Genomic DNA, 6451 nt, shown 5'->3' with positions numbered 1-6451 from the left:
TTTACCAGAATGCAATTGTATTCTAGTAGCAGAATAAATTTATGCTTCTCTCTGATTGGAAAAACATCCCTGTCAAACTTTGGACAGAGCATTTTCCTCTTGTTCCTCTAAAAAACAACATAAAAGAAAAATACAGATACATTTTCTTTCACTTAAACTCAAGCAGAGTTACTCTGGATGACCTTCTTAGCAGTAGAAACTTTATAATCGCAATTTTTTTTAGAAGCTGGGAAAGCAAAGCATGTGGAGAGAACTATACTTATCTGCTGATACTATATCTTATTTTTCCTTAAATTACTAACTATTTGAGTCCTGTGATGACAGTGTGGTCACAGTTTTTTTTTTTTCTTAAGGGGGAAAAAAATAAAAAAGTCTCAGATCTCCACTGTGTGTGGTTCATGTATGACTATAAACACTCTTGAGGACCCTGGTTTAAGACTTGTTCATACTGTTGGAGACTGAAACATCAAGATGCGATTCCTTTTGCTGCTTTTTTTTTTTTTTTGTGATGTTGGAGCATTTTAGGTTTCACCTGGATGTGTATTTTATCCTCCAAATTCTGTCTGAAGTTTGCTTATTATCCCCATTCAAAAGAGAGCATGTGCATAAAAACAGGTACTTGTTAGTTCAAGCCCTTTAGAGGAAAAGCCATAGCGGCCAGATAAGAGTCCTACTGGGTTTTTCCTACGGCAGACTGAAAAAGCATGGATTGAATCCTAGTGGCATAGTTCAGTCAAATACATAAAGTTTTCCTGTCTGAAGCATAGGATGAATGAATAGAAACACATCTACATATGTATGTTTTGAGTAGTAAGTAAGTTCTTAGTTGGCCAGATTTTGTGCTTAGTCTGGGTTTTTAATCACTGCTCCATCACATTCCTATTTACATTAACACACTTTAATTTCCTAGATTAGTTACATTTTCTGTTTCATTTCAAGGATGGCTCTAGCCTCATATTTCATGGCAACAAGGCACCCAGATTGTGATGCTGAGCTCATTTCTATACATTCCATAACTAGATTCCAGAACTCTGCTCCAGCCTAACTTCTTTAATAAATTTCTCTGTCATATTATGTGTCAGAAACCAGTTTCTTGTTTTCATACCAATTGAAACTACCAATTAAAAGGCTTGCTCCCTTTTTCTCCATTGTACCAAGTGTCACTAAGTAGCTAGAGGAAGGAATTTTGCTATTCTAATTACATATAGGGAGGAAAACACAAGAACATTACTTTGGAGGAAATATGGAAAGACTAAGCTGTATCAAAACATCTCAGCAAGTCTGTGGCATTAGAGATCAAGACAATCACACAGTAAAATAAAACATTAAATATTCATATTGAAAAGCCATGGATGATAACCTAAGTTCCATCCTTTTCAATTAATTTATCTTCATTAAAGCATTAAAGTGAGCACTGAACTCACTAATTACAACTCAGAGAACTGAGCCATATTCCAATGTTTCTGAGCAAAAAAATGGTCTAAATTTAAAGTGGAATCACTAGAAACCCCAAAGCTTTATTAAAAAAAAGAACACCTAGGCATTTTCAGATGAAGGTTTTTAAAGGGAGAAGGAGAAAGAGGCAGAAAGGAACCTCTGAGTCAACTAGTCCAGTGCTGGCATGAGTGGCTAAAACCAGTTCTCCTTGTGCCTAGAGGTGGCCTAAACATTCAAAAGTCTATCAGATGGCAGGTAAAGATAATGAGGTGGTTTCAGTTATTATTAAATCTCTACTGCCAGAGGTATCATCAGGCAACTAGAATCTATCCATCTCTTATGGCAAGGGAAAACAACACCAAAATAAAATGGCAAAAAGTTACTCCATCTCATATCCTGAAACTTCCAACAGATAAATATTGCAAACTCTCTTTTTTTTTCACTCTAAAATAATGATAAAATCAGTAATGACAGCACATCTTTTAAATACAAAATTCTTGACCTAAATCAGGATGAATATTTCTCTATTTACTCTGTGGACACTCCATGTTGCACAACACAAGGAATTTTAACTTTTAGTATTAAGTTCTCTTAAACATTATTGGACAAATAATAAACCAAACTTCTGATAGATCAATGAGCAATTTAAGTTAAAATTAAGTTTTTAGACACTGAAAATTTGTAGGGTTTGTTCCTTGAGCTTTGTGTTTAGGAACATTGCTTTTAAACTATAATAGTCATACCTTGAAGCATTAGCTTTTCCCAGAGTCTTGTTTTCCCACACTGTAATTTCTATTAACAGCATTTAAAAAAAGCCAGAAAAGACTATGAAGATGAATGGGACATAAGAAACCCAAAGAAAAGGAAGGGGGAAAAGAAGAAGAAAGCAAGCAATGGTTTATTTCTAATACCATAACTTTCCCTTTGTATAAGTAAACAGTGAACCGAATATACAATAAACAAAAATGGGGAAGAAAAAGACAAGCACAAGAGGAGTGAAAAGTAGAGAAACAAAGAAATGCATACCACCTCCAGCAGACTTTATTTCTCACCATTACAAGCTATTGCAAACATAATTGACTTTTTATGTTGGCAGCTGCTGCTCTTTCAACAACAATAGGCAACGAGTATAATATTATTTCAGTTTATCCATGACATTAATTAAACATTCAGCTCTGCATCACCCATGATGATTCACTACCCCTGCATAGTGTTATAAATACACATTCCTAGTTCATTATGAAGTGCAAAAGTGAAGCATAAAGTCCATGCCATAGCAAATCATTTTGCAAGCAATTCCACTTCTTCCAAACACTTTGAGTAGACGAAAATCAGTAAGGCATAAAGGGCTTTCATAAGACCATCTCAATCTCCAGCATAGGCAAATGGTTTCAGAAAGCATGTTTATGTAAACAAGTTTCTTTTCCTTTTTTCTTTCCTTTCCAAATATGTGAAGATACATGCCCATGGAAGGCAAGGGGATCCACATTTTTTTGTAGGAAGAGATTAAAAGTCCAAAGAATGGATCTAAAACACAGCCTACTGATTTCATAGGAAGTAGTTTTATTATGTACCAGAAGCATTCATGGAAGTATGGAAGTTTCCCTGTTCAGGGACCAGTTTAAGAGACAGAATATGGTTTGAATGAGGTTTCACAGTATTGCCAAGAGAATGAAAGGCACACCATAGCTTCATAACCAAGCATATCATATTTTTAAAGATTATGAACTTACATGAATTGTTCAGTGCATGGAGCACTTACAGACTTTTGTATATTCAAGGTACAAATTGTTATATCTTCATTGAAAAGAATTTTAAAAGGTTTAATTTACACCAGGAGAGATTTAGTCAACTATCCAAATTACCTAATATAAAATAATTTTAAGAAATTTTCTACTTGAACACATGATTGCAAAACTTGTCTGAACACATAGTCTAGGAAATAGGAAATACCACCATTCAAATGACTGCAAACATTCTTGTGTACAGCAAGTTATTGTGTCCTCTGTTTCCTTATCATTGAATACAATGGAGTTCATTTTGAAAAGATAAGGCTAATATCTGAGAGCAATATGCTGATAATTCTATGAGGATTTTTTATGATTTAGCAACCAGTAAAACTCCTTGTCTAAGGAAAAGAGGTAATATTGGGAAACCATTTTCAGTCCTGATTTTCAGAAAATCGATGCTTTCAAATTAATTTTCATCACAGAGACTAGGAAGCCTATTAAATATTTATTAGAAAGTACATCATATATATATAGCATTTTTAGTCTGTGACTGCAACATATGGTTTAGAAATTGAAACAGGTGTGGGAGAACAGGTGGTCACAATCATCCAAGGGTATAGCTGGAATTTGCCATGAGGAAAAGTAAAAATAAAATAAAAATAAAAAATATAAATATAAATATAAATATAAATATAAATATAAATATAAATATAAATATAAATATAAATATAAATATAAATAATATAAATATTAAGTAGCTCATTTACCTTCTAAGATAACTTGCAGACTTAACAGAAGTCACAGCTCTTCAATGGGGAAAAGGAAGTGTGAGACCTTGTCATCTTCTTACACATTAATATCCTAGAACAAATATATGATAGCTGTCTTCTTTAATACCTTGCCCTGACTAAAGTTTTGTCAAAAATAAATAATAATTTATGAACAAAAATACTGTTTCTCATCTTAACTTTCAAAGAAGTTAAACCAATGTGTAAGAAACAAATTATAGAGAGGCATACAGCTTCATTCAAATGTCAAGCAAAATCAACCTATTATCTGGCTCCTTTGTAGACTGATCTTTAGATCCTCTAGATCTAAAGTAATTGCTGCTATGCAATAAAATTAGACTCTGTGCAATACTTAATCTATTTTGAATTTACTCTTAATTCAATTTGCAGTTGTACAGACTCTGCAATATAACTAAAATTCACATGCAAGAAGCAAATACATGACCAGTAGACTTCTCAATTTCCTTTACTATTTAAACCCATCTTAAAAGATCATCAATCTTGTACATTCCTCTTTATAAGAATATTTCATCATTCAGTATATTTCCAATTTTAAAAACTGAGAGTTTCATAGATCTTTAACAAAAGTATCAAGTCCTTGAATCACATTTTTAAATGGTTCAGTAGCTGCCCCCTGGGTCACAAAAGATGATCACTTTTGAAAACAGAATACTTAAGCTCTTTGACATGGAAGTACAGCAAATAAAATAAGCTAAACTTCAAATATAGCTGGAGTCTACATTATTTTTCAAAATCATCAGGAGCTGTTGGTTTGACTCTGGGAACACCTGAATTTCCACAACACCAGAAAGCTGGGAGTCTGAATTCATTTGTGCTTTCTTAAATGTATTGGGCTTATGCATTTAAGATGCATGCACTCTGCTAAAATTGATCAATCTATTTTTTAATGTTTACAAACAAAAATAATTTAAAATAAAATTAACTTGTTCTAACCTCTGCTTGAGATGAAATTCCTTTTGGCATTTGTGTACTGAAAAGCTATTTTCAGATACATAAGAACTGACATGGCAGATCAAACTAATGGTCCATCTAGATAGTATATTAAGTGTGCTTATCAACTGTCACAGTTTTCCTCTGAAATTCCTGATTCAAAAACTTCCTATTTATTTTTAATCTTGTAGACAACAATCAAACTAGACCATTAATTCCAGGGAGCAAATTACCATATGTGCTTGAACATCTTTCCTACGGATCTCAAAAATGCTAGAAGTGTGGTGCCTAAATGGTATATTTAATATTTTTTTACTAAATTATGTTATCACATGCAGTCAGAACAAATAGTCTTCCAACAGCAAACCAAATTCATGCCTAGCAACATTACACAGAAGTCAACAGGATTGCGCCAAGGATAAAAGTAACCAGCTATGCTTCATATTTACTGCTTCTTTCCATTCATCTGCATTATAGAATAAAACACTCACTACTTTTGTTACCCCTAAAGCAAGACAGATAAAATTACTTTAAAACCAGAAAGATCACTTACTAGACAGAAACATTACCACAGATGGAATCTTGCAGCTAAAGCTTTTTTCAATAACAAGTCCTCTGAAAAAAAATATTTATAGGAAATTATCTTCTTCTTTGAGAGTGCTCCCATATGCAATTAAATTTCATTAAAGTTGATGATATTTAAGCAGTGTTCAAAGTTAGGCACATGTTTAAGTACTTCCCTGAATTCATCCTGTAACACTCAAACTGCGTATACCATATCAGAAAGCAACCTAGGTGTTTCTCCAATACTCTTTTAGGACTTGACAGCATCTTTACAAATAGAGTATTCTTGAAGGGAAAAAAAATAAACTATTAGATTAATAGTTTATGTTCTTGTGCAGGTATGTTTTTTGTAGGTTTTTTTGGGATCAATTTTATTGAAAATAAATATTAGAGTAATTTTTAATGTTCCATTAGAGTGGTGAGGAACTGAAACAGGTTTCCCAGAGTTGTGGTTAGCCCTGGAATTTTTGAAGACCAGGTTGGATGGGGCTTTTAGCAACCTGATCTAGTGGAAGGGGTCCCTAACTATGGTGGGGTGGCTGGAACTAGATAATCTTTAAGGTCCCTTTCAACCCAAACTGTTCTATGTTTCTATGATTAATTTCTGGTCTATGAAAAATATTTTAATCTCTTGCATGACTTGGTCTTGCTCCTATGCATGCAATGCACATCATATCCTAAGAAGGCAGATTGGTTGGTCCTTTGTTTAAACTACTTCTTAGAATAAGTATACTCAAGACATCTGTTGGCTGCTTAGAGCATTAAAAGATAGGCTGTGATTTAAAACGCCCTCAACTATATTTTACATAAACAAATACTTCTGTATTTATAATAACATGTCAATAAGTCTATCAACCAATTTCCAAAAAAACTTTGTGTTTACTCATAAAAGCAAAGAAATGCTTAACCTAAAGGAAAAGCTGTAAATAGTATTAAAAAAAAAAAATTACAAGGAAGGAAGAGTCTGGATAGGTGCATTTG

The sequence above is a fragment of the Cinclus cinclus genome, chromosome 5 (genome assembly GCF_963662255.1).
Source record: "Cinclus cinclus chromosome 5, bCinCin1.1, whole genome shotgun sequence".
NCBI lineage: Eukaryota > Metazoa > Chordata > Aves > Passeriformes > Cinclidae > Cinclus > Cinclus cinclus.
The sequence above is the reverse complement of the archived record's forward strand: the minus strand, read 5'-3'. Positions refer to the sequence as shown.